Below are 13,302 nucleotides of genomic sequence, written 5' to 3' on the forward strand. Positions count from 1 at the left end.
AGATTACTTAGTCTAACTTTAAATTAAAGCAATGCACAATGGCTTCTTCCACACAAGGACAAGCTTTGCACTAATGTTTCTGAAAAAAACCAATTATGTCTCCAGTTCTAGCCTCAGGTTAAGAGTTTGTTTTGTTTTTAAGCCAAACCATTCCTATGTCAGAGCCAGGGTAATAAGAAAGTGGGTGCAAGATACCTCTATCCAGTCACTGGAAGAGAAAGCTCTAGAAGACATGGGGGGTGAGCACATTCAAGTCACGGGGTTTGAGATTACGGGTCCAAGGTGGTTATTTCTTCCCTTCCATCACTGGGAGGTCCATCTTGGGCAGCTTGAAGGTGGCTGGATCTTCGGCCATCGGGTGGCCGGCATGCACATCAGTTCCATTGGTGAAGGCTTCTGGGCTCCGCTGTAGGGCTTGGGTGGCAAAGCCTCCCGAATCAGACTTGTGAAGGGATCTTGGTCCAAAGAGGCTCCATTTACCTGCCGAGTTTCTGTCTTTATCCCCGCGTCCCGAATTCATGGTGCTAAAATTTGGGCCAGGTAAGGCTGTGGAAGAGCCAGAAGAGAACCAGCCTCTCAGCTTCTGCTTAAGGGAAGAGTGGGGGGTGCTGCTGGGGGGTGCTCTTCCCTCGTTATCTCTCCACTCTGTGGTTTTAGTTTGTGGAGTGCTTCTGTCACTCGAAGGTACTTGGTCTCCTCGGTGGTAAGGCCCTTGTGAGGTGTGTAGCCAGCATCTCTCAGCCCTGCCTGTTGCTCAAAACGCTGAATGCTCTCTTGGGTCTGTGTTGTACTCAGAGAACTCATCATGACACAGGTGGCTTTAGCCTTCACCAGTGGGACCTTGTCCATATTGTCAATGGCTGATGACAGGGTCATGGCAGGGGAGGAGACACTGGCTTCTCCTTCCTCCACCTTGGTGAGGTGCTGATACTTGCGCTCCGAAATTACTGGCTTCCAGGGGATGCTGCCCATGTCTGGTGGAGGAGGAGTCATGGGTGTAGGATCCTCTAGGGCATCATCATAGCTGAATGCCTGTAGGCACATCCTGATGGGCAGGAACATTTTGCCTAGGGGCCCACTAGGCTCAAGAGCGGGCACTTCTTGAAACCAAGATGGCGGCATAGGTAAACACCTGAACTTGCTGCCTCACAAAACCACTTCAAAACTGCAACTAAAAGACAAAACGGACATCATCCAGAACCACAGGAAGGCTGGATGAGTGGAAATTCTACAACGAGAAGGGAAGAGAAAAGCTCACTGAAACTCAGAGGAGCTGCGAAGGTATAGTGCAGAGGTACGGAGGCGTGCCCTCAGAGAGGGCTGGCAACTGAGGATGCTGCTGTCTTTTTCAAGCGGGAGAGAGACACAAGCGGTGATGAACTCCTTTAGCTTTTTCTTATCTGTGAAGCTCTTTATCTGACCTTCAATTCTAAATGATAGCTTTTCTGGGTAGAGTAATCTTGGTTGTAGGTTCTTGCTATTCATCACTTTGAATATTTCTTGCCACTCCCTTCTGGCCTGCAGTTTCTGTTGAGAAATCAGCTGACAGTCGTATGGGTACTCCCTTGTAGGTAACTGTTTTTCTCTTGCTGCTTTTAATATTCTCTCTTTGTCTTTTGCCCTTGGCATTTTAATTATGATGTGTCTTGGTGTGGTCTTCTCTGGATTACTTTTGTTTGGGGTTCTTTTTTTTTGTTTTGTTTTGTTTTTTTTTTTTAATTTCTTTATTGATGAAGGTATCACATATTTGTCCTCGTCCCCCCATTCCCATCCCACACCCCTCCCCACACATGCCCCCACCCCCCTGTTGTCCTTAACCGCTGGTTAGGCTCATATGCCTGCACGCAAGTCCTTTGGTTGGTCTCCCCCTTTACCCCCACCCTTCCCTACCCTCCCCCTGAGGCCCGACAGTCTGATCCATGCCTCCTTGTTTCTGGGTCTGTTCTTGTTCATCAGTCTATGTTGTTCATTATTTCCCCTAGATGAGTGAGATCATGTGCTATTAGAAATACACTTATAAGAACCGAAAATGAGACAAGCAATAATGGTAATGGTGACAGGCAAATGAATCAGTGTGTAGTGAGTTTTTTTCTGGGCCAACAGTTCTTTTGAGACCCAATTTCAATGTCCAACAGTTCCTTATGTGTACATGTCAGCACTGACATTTCAGTTCTGGATGGTGGACAAATGGTGGTAATGCAGGTCCGACTCTGTCCGGTTTGGTCCTGGGCAATCTGCAGTGATGCACAGCTGCTAACTGCTAGTATGGGAAGGCCACATCAGCGTCTTCCGTCTCTGGACTGCTTCTCTTCTGTCTTCATGGCTGGAGTAGTCCTGTCGATTCCTCTCTTGCTGGAATCCACATGGTCTCGGAGTTGTTTTCTGAAAATATACAAACATATTCTCGACCAAAGGTTAATAAAGGAATATTTTCTATAAATTTGACTGGGGATCCTTTTTCAATTTTTGCCCAAATTGTTTGGGGTTCTTTGCACTTCTTGGACTTATAAGCCTATTTCTTTCACCAGGTAGGGGAAGTTTTGTGTCATTATTTCTTCAAATAGGTTTTCAATATCTTGCTCTCTCTCTTCTCCTGGCACCCCTATAATTCGGATGTTAGTACGCTTGAAGTTGTCCCAGAGGCTCCTTGCACTATCTTCATATTTTTGGATTCTTTTTGCTTTTCTGGTTGGGTGTTTTTTGCTTCTTCATATTTCAAATCTTTGACTTGATTCTTGGGATCCTCTAGTCTGCCGTTGGATCTCTGTATATTATTCTTTATTTCAGTCAGTGTATGCTTAATTTCTAATTGGTCCTTTTTCATATCCTTGAGGGTCTCACTATATTTCTCAGATGTTTCTAGAAGATTCCTGAGTAACCTTATAACCATGATTTTGAACTCTATATCCAGTAGTTTGCTTTCATCCATTTCTTTCATTTGTGACCTGTTTCTTTGTCTCTACATTTCAGTTGCTTCCCTGTGTTGATAGAGTGGCTTTGTGTGCTAGGTGTCCTATTGGGCCCAGTGGCTCAGCCTCCCTAATTACCTGAGGTGGACACTCTTGGTGCACTCCGTTGTGTGCTGTGTGCACAGTCTTGTTGTAGTTAAGCCTTGATTGTTGTTGTATCATTGGGAGGAATTGACCTCCAGGCCAATTGGCTGTGAGGAACAGTTGTGTCTACAATGGGAGAACTTCTGTGCTGGAGACACCCTTATAGGGCAGGACTTGCTTCAGTAGGGCTTTGGTGCTCACAGAGTCTGCCCCCTGAGTGTGTCTTTTATGGATGTGAAGAGTTTTAATCTGGATGGTCTCACTCTGACCACTGGGTACACTGGCTCTTGGATCTCTAAGGAGGTGCAAACTCAGCCACTGCCTGAAGCCACCCAGCAGGAGCTACAGATAGATCTGCAGATTCCTCTTCTTTGTTTGGGTTTTGGAGGTGCCCAGATGAGGCCTAGCTGTGGAGCAATGCAAGCTGCTGTGGAGCCTTGGGCCTTCTTTTGGAAGCTCTGTGGCTCTCTGACCCAGCTGCATATTACTCTTTTATTAGATAGGATAGAGGCCTGGTGCATGGGTGGGGGCTGGCTGGTTTGCCCTGACGGGTGTCCCGGATCAGGGTGGGGGTTCCCTTGTGGTGTGGGGAGGCCTGGGAGAGGGGCCTGTGGTGGTTTGCAGGCTGGCCACACCCCCCAGTGACCCAAGTGGAGGCCCTGGTATCTGGGATGTATTTACCTTCTATAATTAAAACTTTGTAGCCTTGAGCGGAGGCCAGGGCCAGCAAGGAAGCTTGGCTTCCTCCATCGCCGGGGAAACCCAAGCCTCCTGCATGCTCCGTGGCTGCAGCCATATTGGTTGGGTTAATTTGCATGCTCACTCCTGATTGGCTTGTGGGCGTGGCTTGTGGGCGTAGGGGAGGTATGGTCAATTTCCATGTTTCTCTTTTATTAGTGTAGATATATATTAGAGGCCTGGTGCATGAATTTGTGCATGGGTGGGGTCCGGCCAGCCTGGCCAGAGGGAGGGGACATGGGTGGTTGGCCGGTTTGCCTGCTGGTAGAACTCCTGGTCGAGGGGACAATTTGCATATTAGCCTTTTATTATATAGGATATACACTGAGTGGCCAGATTATTATGCATTCAGAGATCATAATAATCTGGCCACTCAGTGTATATATGCTTCTCAGAGACAGTAAGAGCACTGCTCAGCACTGCTGCTCTGAGTTGTTCTGAGTCCATATATTCTTCTAAAATTCTTCCCGACTACGCCAGGGCTGGCTCTTCCTCAAACCCTGCCCACTGTAGTACTGTTGGCAACATAGTCCAAGTTCCTCCTTTATCCTCTGCTCACTAATTAGAGGTGTCAGGTCTGAGCCCCCCTGCCTAGGGACTGGACCTCCTATTATACCAGGTCTTGGACAGAGAAGCCATGAGAAGCTGTGGGTGTTTAAGAATGAGTCCTTATTGTAGAAGCCAATGGCCACATAGCCGTCAGACAAAACAGTTCTTTACAGCAAAGTCCATACAGGCAACCAGCCAGACACTGGCTGGTTAACATGTACATCTTTCCCACAAAGCAGCATTAGTCTCTGTACACATAGCTATTATCTGAGCAGCCCCACGCTGCCTCCTAAACTCACTGCCTCACATTGTAGCGGTACCTGAGCTCTCGGCCTCAGCAGCTTCTCCTGTCTCCCCTGCCCAGCACACTGGCTGGTCTCCGTAGCCTCACATAGTAACTACCTCCGAGCTTCTCTCCCAGCACACTGGCTAGTTAACATGGTAGCTATATCTGAGCTCTCTATGAGCTCTTACCTTACATCATAGCAGTATCAGCTCTCAGCTCCGTCTGCGCTCTCCTCCCTCCTGCACACATAGGAGCTACATTCTCTGTGCCTGCTCCTCTGCTTCTCTGAGCTTTCTCTCCTCTCTCTGGCCAGTAACCTGTGTATTACTCCACAGACAAAGAAGGCTAGCTGCCAACCCTGACATCCATCATTTGGGTCACAGAAGGGCACAGCGCGCCGTGAGATCCCTGTGGCCTGGCAGCTGTGTATGGTACCTTGGCCTTGGGCACCCTGATTAGGCTCATACTTAGAGCAGCCTTGGCCATTCTGGTGTATTGACAACAAGGCCTCTATGCTCTCATTGACCTTGACTATCCGGGAACCCTGGTGTGGTTCCCACAATGCCTTGCCCCAGAAGATTCAGGGTGTAAAAATCCCTGGATGACCCCGAAGGTACCCCAAGCTAGATTTCTACTCCATGTTCTCACAGTTAACAATCTTCTTTCAGAAAAGAAGATGGAGCATCCAGAAAAAAAGAGCATCCAACAAGACAGAGCCCCTTTCACCTCCTGATCCAGAGTGCTGTGTCCTATTCTATGTATGTTTAGCACAATCCCATATTCCCTTTGCTCTCCAAACCCCAGGGCACCAGGAGATAGAGGACATCCCTTGTTCAGCTAAATATGAAGAGATGTGAGACTAGCTTTTGCACACCAAAGCAACCTAACTCCTGAGGAGCATGTAGGATTCCCCTTTGAACCCATCCCCCTTTATTAACCTGCTTACCTGCTCTTTCCCCAGACTTGGTTCAAGAACCAGCGTGTCAAAAGAAGGCAACTGCCGCTATGAAGTCAGCCTAGTGTGGCACTAGAAGCACCAAAACAAACCATTTCAGTGAAGGAGGAGGAGACTTCTTTATCTGTACCCTCTACAAACACTCATCCCCCGAGTCCCAGCATTGTGAATGTTTATGACCATGAACTCCCTAAGACTTCTAATATCGAGCAATCTGGAGGGACTGGTGCAGAATGCATCATGGGATTCTCAGCCTCATGACCTCCAACAGATATGTCTGGATGCCTCTGATTCTTCTTGGGCCTCCAATCCCTCTGACATAGGTCAGTTTATACGACTATATTCCTTACCTGGGGAGGATCACCCCAGGAGTCTAGATGAGTACCTCTTCCCCAAGTCCCCTAATTGAGGGGATATGGCTGGGATTGATCTTCAGTGTGGTGGATAATACGTCCACAGCTCTTGAAAAAGGTTTGTGATCCAAATCTTGTCAAACTGAGAGACATTTCCAAATACTTTAATGGGTCAACTCCAGTCTAAACAGACCAGTTATTTATCTTTTTCTATAAGAAGAAATTCCTCTACCTTTTTTTAAAAAAATCCTCACTTGAGGATATTTTTGCATTGTTTTTTAGAGAGACTGGAAGAGAGAGGGAAAGACAGAGAAATATCGAGTTGAAAAAACACACACATTGATTGGTTGCCTCCTGCACAAGATCCAACCAGGGCCCGGCTGGGAGTAGCCTGCAACCATGGTACTTGCCCTTGATTGGATTCGAAGCAGGGACCCTTTGGTCTGCAGGCTGACGCTCTATCCACTGAGCCAAACCAGCTAGGGTGAGAATTTGAATCTTTTAAAAATGACTCTGCATTGAGCATTATGTTAAGCAAAATAAGCCAGTCAGAGAAAGATAAGTATCACATGATCTCTCTCCTATGTGGAATCCAATGAACAACATAAACTGATGAACAAAAATAGACCCAGAGACATAGCAGCATAGAACAGACTGTCAAACCTCAGAGGGAAGGCAGGGGAGGAGGGAGACGAGATCAACCAATGAACTCATACGTGTATTGCATAATCCATGGACACAGACAATAGGGTGGTGAAGGCCTGGACTTGGGGGTGGGGGCAGGGTGGGAGAGGTCAATTGGAAAAAGAGGGGAGATATTTAATACTTTCAACAATAAAGTTTTTAAAAAAATGATTCTGCATTAATAAGGTATGTATCCACAAGGTCAGGTCTTCCATTAAATTATATGTGTTTTGTAGTTTTCTTGATAATTGTTTTGCAGACATCTATAATAATAAAAGGGTAATATGCTAATTAGACCAGACTTATTCCAGACATCATTCTGGACGTCCTTCCTGACAAAGCCGGGGCCGGAGGGAAGCCAGCCGGGGTCCCGGGTGCCTGTGGGCGGCCCTAAGGAAGCCGGCCCAGGTCCCGGGTCCTGGGTGCCTGCAGGCGGCCGGAGGAGGGAAGCCCAGGTCCCGGATGCTGGAGGGAAGCCAGTGCCGGCAGCTGGGAGAATGAAGGCCTACTCTTGCACGAATTTTCATGCATCGGGCCTCTAGTTGATTATAAAACCATAAATAAAAACAATGAATGATAAACAAATTCAGAATGTGGTTTTCTTGGGAAGGTGAGGCCGTGGGAGGCAATGGGGGAGGGGGGGACACTTATTTTTGATATAGGGATTATTTCCAGTTTGGGGGTATTATGAATGATATTGCAATGAACATTAAACAATGTCCCTGGTTAGATATTCAGCCTAGAGCTGAGGCACACTCAGTCACTCATTTACTCCTGCACTCCCTCTTCACATCTATTTTAAGTAAGTTCTCTGTGTGAGGCCCCACAGAATTAACACCCACAATTGCTAAACCAGGCTTTCTCTCCACGTGACAGCTATCACAGTAGGGACCCTGGGAATGGGACAATTTCAGGTGTGATAGACACTTGGTTTTCATTAAATAGTTTCTGGTGCCAGAAAATGACCTTATTGCTTTTCTGTTTTATAGATTCCCAAGGCTCACAAAAGTCCTTAAAGCACAAGCCTCCTATTTGGGCTCTCAAAGCCTCTTTGATAAGGATCATGTTTCCTTAATATTTTCCAGATATTCACTTAACTCATCTTTTGGACCCTAAATATAAAATGTTGCTATAGTACCATAAACATGCTGTGGATAGTTCATCTGTTTGCTTTAATATGCTGCACCTTCTGGTTAATTTTCACTTTAACCCATTATTGATTAAAATATTAATGGTTTAAGATTCAGAATAATTGATAGCTTTGCTTTATTATCTCTATATAAATGTCGTGTCTACTTTGTGAAGGAAGAGTAAGGAAATTCCCATCCATCTTAATATATAGTTCATGAGACCATTGAGTGCAGTGTAGGCCTGTTTTACAATTGCAGATTTATAAAAATGAAAATAATATTTAGCGCCCTAGCCAGTTTTGCTCAGTGGATAGCGTGTCAGCCTGAGGACTGAAAGGTCCCAGGTTAGATTGTGGTCAAGGGCATATGCCTGAGCTTCAGGCTCCATCCCCAGTGTGGGGTGTGCAGGAATCAGCCAATCAGTAATTATCTCTCTTCATTAATGTTTCTATCCATCTTTCCCTTCTGCTCTGAAATCAAGAAAAATATATTTAAAATAATAATAATATATTGCAGTTTCTGAGCAACATTTACAGCATCTTGGTTCCTTTGGAGAAACACTGGTAAACTGTTTTAATAGTTATTGCATGGTCTGTATATAAAATAATGATGAAAATTGAGTACTTCTCTAGGCTTACACTCTGTTGCATATGAATTCCTGTTAGAAAAATCTGTAATAATTCAGAATTTTTGGTGAGAAAATCTAAAGTAAATTTATGCTTCATCCATCAAATGGATTTTGAGCTATGACTCATTTATTTATTTTTTTTAAAAAGTCATCTTATTCTGTCTGTCTTGCCCTTCACTTGGAAAGAGAGTGCTAACCTCCATTAGCCTCACATTAGTCAGCACCACGGACAGCACCACAGAGAGGAAAGCTTTGGTAGACTTGGTTGTCAAGGACAATATTAGAATAGAACTGACTGCTTTAAGGTGTCAGATCAGTTATGGATGAACAAAAGACAAAGAGGAGAGGACAGGGGAGGGGAGGGGAGGCTTTAAGTTCTAGGAATGTCTTTCTATTTTTGAGATATGCCTTATCTGCTGGGAGATTTGGATTGAGGAGGATTGAGAAAAATGGGATCTGGGTAAGTCCCCAGAAGCACTTCAAGATTTCTTGTGGAACACTAATCCCTGGACTCTCTATGTCATATCTTAGTATCTGAGACATCACTACTGGCACCATGAGCACAAAAGATAAAGATGAATGTAATAATCCATGGGAAGTGGACTGAGGTGACCAATATCATTCAAAGAGAGGGCAATTATTTTGAGTTTGTTTAGCAGGGCCACCAGGTAGGGTTGGCTAGGCTATTCCAATAAGATGACCACCGGCCAAGGGGAAAGTAGATATGAAATCTAACTCATGCTCTGCTGACCAAGCCAAGGGCCCCAGGATAGTTTTCATCCACTTAGTGAAGGAATTAGCTAATTCCCTAAAAAATAAATTACAGGCTAGTGATGAGGCCCTAGCACCTATTACCAAAATGCAGAAATGACCAAGATGGAGACAGGAAGAATGAAAGGAGAAGATTGTGCCAAATCAAAACTCAAGAATTTACAGATAGTGAGGGGAAAATGTCATTCCAGTATGAAATGAAACCCAGAAGAAAGGCTGAACACTGCCATTAGCAATGTGTTGCCACGTCAAGGCTTCTGGATGTTAGGTTGGAGGAAGACTAAGGAAAGAAGCATTACAGTTAAGAAGGTTGGAGTTGAAGAAGAAGCAGCTGTGGCAATGGACATGGTGAGAGATCATGTGATTGATGCCCAAGGTAGTCCTTGTGGAGAAAGAGGCTATTTCCAGAAGACTTTCTTAAATCTTCTATGGTCTATTTTTATGAATAATCTCTTCTAAGTAGTGTGTCTCCTAAGTGGTTCTTCAGACTTGCTAAGAGGCTGATTATCAGAGCCCCTAGAATTCTGACATCTAGGCAGGAACTCAAAGAAGCTGAGAAAGGAGAGTGGACGCTATTGCTGCAGAGAAACAATTCCAAAGAAACAGGTAGATATGAGCCTGGCTGGTTTTCAGATATGAAACAAAGTGGTGGCTGCTATACATCTCCTATGGCTGCCTGTTAAAAGAGAGATGTAGATTGCATTTTTTCTCTGTCTGTTTCAGCACGTATGTCTGGCATGTATGAGGCAGGTATTTTGTCCCTTTAGTGCACATATTGAGAGGAACTGCACCTGAGAAGTTATAATCACTTCACTTCTTGAGCACCAGGTCCTGGTTTAGATGGTGAGATGCTGGACTTCTGTCCCAAGCTTGTTGCTGCAATTGTATTAGATTTGGAAATTCCGTAGAAAGTGGTCAGTGTTTTGGGTTTGTGGGAAGTGTGAATGTCTCTGGGGCCTGACGGTGGAGCAGTAGCTAGTCTCTTAGGATGATTTCTATGAACCACAAGTCAACATGCCCCTGCCCTAGTGTAGTCTCCTCCACGTGATTACGGCTGTCTCTCTGACTCACCTTTGAACACTCGGATGTGAAGGGAGTGGCACAGCATGGCTTCTAGAGCTAGGTCCTATTACACCTTGCACCTTCTGCTTGGGCCTTTTCAAGGGATCACTATGGCAGCCATGAAACCTAGGTGAGCTGATGAGGTCTAAGACAGCTATGAAGGTTGTGTAAAGAGAAACAACCAGCCAGTCCCCAGCTCTTTCATCCAGCTCAAGTGAAGTGTGAGACATGAGGAAAACACCCATCAGAAAACTCTACTACCCACCACAATCTGATTAAAGCCACAAAATACACTACCCACATGAGTGCAGGACACCTGCCAAACTAGGAGACATAATAATGAATTATTGTTTTTACAACAACATATTTTGGAGAGGTTTGTTATTCTGCAACGATTCTGTGGGCCATCACAACCAGAGTCAGGTCACTGCATCATGTGCGTAAATTGTCAATTTTATCCTCCCTGGTCTACAATCATAACAGTTCATTACCAAACCTGTCACGGGTTTCTGCCCACATAACTTCAAAAGATCGTGCAATTGTTTGAGTAATAGAAAAAAGAAATTCTTTGAGATAAATCTTCTTAGTTTTCCAACTACTTCTTTTTTAAAAAAATATATTTTATTGATTTTATTGATTACAGAGAGGAAGGGAGAGGGATAGTCAGAAACATCGATGAGAGAGAAACATCAATCAGCTGCCCCCTGCACACTCCCCACTGGACATGTGCCCGCAACCAAGGTACATGCCCTTGACCAGAATCGAACCCAGGACCCTTGAGTTCGCAGGTCGGCGCTCTATCCACTGAGCCAAACCGGTCAGGGCTCCAAATACTTCTTGGATGAAAACTTTTACATGCTGGCCTTGTCATTTTCTTTATTTTTCCCAGTGCATCTCACACAGAGCCAGGCACAGTGATAATATATATTAAACATCCTTGGAATAAAAGAAGATTTAAGAAATCTCACCTGATAGATAGGGAAAAACCAAGATGGTGGCATAGGTAAGCACCTAAACTGTTGCCTCACGCTACAATTTCAAAACTACAACTAAAAGACAGAACGGACATCATCCAGAACCACAGGAAAGCTGGTTGAGTGGAAATTCTACAACTAGAAGGAAAGAGAAAAGCTCACGGAGAATCAGAGGAGCTGCAAAGGGCTGAGGTACGGAGACATGCGCGCAGAGGAAGGGCGGCTGAGTGCCTGGCTGGCTTTCTCTGGCAGGAGGGAGAAGGAAGCTCCTGATTGCACTGAACCCCAGTTCCGACTGCACTGAACCCCAGTTCCAGGCAAGCCCCTGTGGACCCAGGCTTATACGAGGGGAGTCTGGACTGTCAGATAGAGAGAAAGGCACACGGAGACTTGGGGGAGCCGTGGAGGGCTGGGGTCTGGAGGCACGCGTGTGAGTGCGTGCAGAGAGGACTGACTGCTGAAGTAGCCACTGGCTTTCTCTAGCTGGAGTGAACCGGAAGCTCCCGACTGCGCTGAACTCCAGTTCCAGGCGAGAATCTGGGAATCCAGATTCATTGGTGGAGAAACTAAACTGTCTGGCAGTGAGCGAAACTCGAGGGCAGCTTTCTTTCAGAGGTGCTTGCAGCGATTACCGAGGGACACTAAGACCCAGGGGCCTCATAGGGCAGGGCTGACGGGAAGCCAAGACTGTCTGCTCAGTCCTGAGACTCCGCCCCATCCAAGCTGAGCACAGAGGTTTTTGCAATTTTGCAAGTCTTGTCTCATAAGGCTGTCTCCAGCACAGAAGTTCTCCTGGCATAGACACAGCTGATCCTCACAGCCAACTGGCCCAGAGGTCAATTCCTCCCAGTGATACCAGCAACAATCAAGACTTAACTACAACAAGGCTGTACACACATTCCACAAAGGGGTGCACCAAGAGTGTCCACCTCAGGTAACTGGGGAGGCCGACCCACTGGGCCATATAGGACATGTAGCACACAAAGCTACCCTACCAACTCAGGGAAGCAGCAAAAATGTGGAGACAAAAAAAATAGATCACAAACGAAAGAAATGGAGGAAAACGACTGGATATGGAGTTCAAAACCATGGTTATAAGGTTTTTCAAGAATTTTCTAGAAAAGCCCGATAAATTTAGTGAGACCCTCGAGGATATGAAAAAGGACCAACTAGAAATTAAGCATACACTGACTGAAATAAAGAATAATATACAGAGATTCAACATTACACTAGAGGAACGCAAGAATCAAGTCAAAGATTTGAAATACAAAGAAGCAAAAAAACACTCAACCGGAAAAGCAAAAAGCAAAAAGAATCCAAAAATTTGAAGATAGTGTAGGAAGCCTCTGGGACAACTTCAAGTGTACCAACATCAGAATTATGGGGTGCCAGAAGAAGAGAGAGAGAGCAAGACACTGAAAACCTATTTAAAGAAATAATGACTGAAAACTTCCCCCACCTGGTGAAAGAAATAGACTTACAAGTCCAGGAAGTGCACAGAACCACAAATAAAAGGAATCCAAAGAGGACCACATCAAGACACATCATAATTACAATGCCAAGAACAAAAGACATAGAGAGAATATTAAAAGCAGCAAGAGAAAAACAGTTAATAACCTAAAAGGGAGCACCCATACGATTGTCAGCTGATTTCTCAACAGAAACTATGCAGGCCAGACGGGAGTGGTAAGAAATATTCAAAGTGATGAATAGCAAGAACCTATAACCAAGATTACTCTACCCAGCAAAGCTATCATTCAGAATTGAAGGTCAGATAAAGAGCTTCACGGATAAGAAAAAGGTAAAGGAGTTCATCACCACCAAACCAGTATTATATGAAATGCTGAAAGGTATTCTTTAAGAAGAGGAAGAAGAAGAAAAAAGTAAAGATAAAAATTATGAACAACAAATACATATCTATCAACAAGTGAATCTAAAAATCAAGTGAATTAAAAATCTGAGGAACAGAATAAACTAGTGAATATAATAGAATCAGGGGCATAGAAAGGGAGTGGACTGATAATTCTCAGGGGATAAGGGGTGTGGTGGGTGCGGGAAGAGACTGGACAAAAACCGTACACCTATGGTTGAGGACAGTGCGGGGGAGGTAAGGGCAGAG

The 13,302-nt window shown here is 45.0% G+C and overlaps 1 pseudogene across 1 annotated transcript; it reads right to left on the reverse strand.

Annotated features, from left to right (window-relative positions):
• Window positions 1-223: 223 nt before the first annotated feature.
• On the reverse strand, window positions 224-1,095 carry LOC307116303 (putative monooxygenase p33MONOX; annotated as a pseudogene). Its single transcript has one exon. The product of its transcript is annotated as a putative monooxygenase p33MONOX (transcript).
• Window positions 1,096-13,302: the final 12,207 nt, after the last annotated feature.

This window comes from Cnephaeus nilssonii, assembly GCF_951640355.1.
Source record: "Cnephaeus nilssonii genome assembly, chromosome: 20".
Classification (NCBI taxonomy): domain Eukaryota; kingdom Metazoa; phylum Chordata; class Mammalia; order Chiroptera; family Vespertilionidae; genus Cnephaeus; species Cnephaeus nilssonii.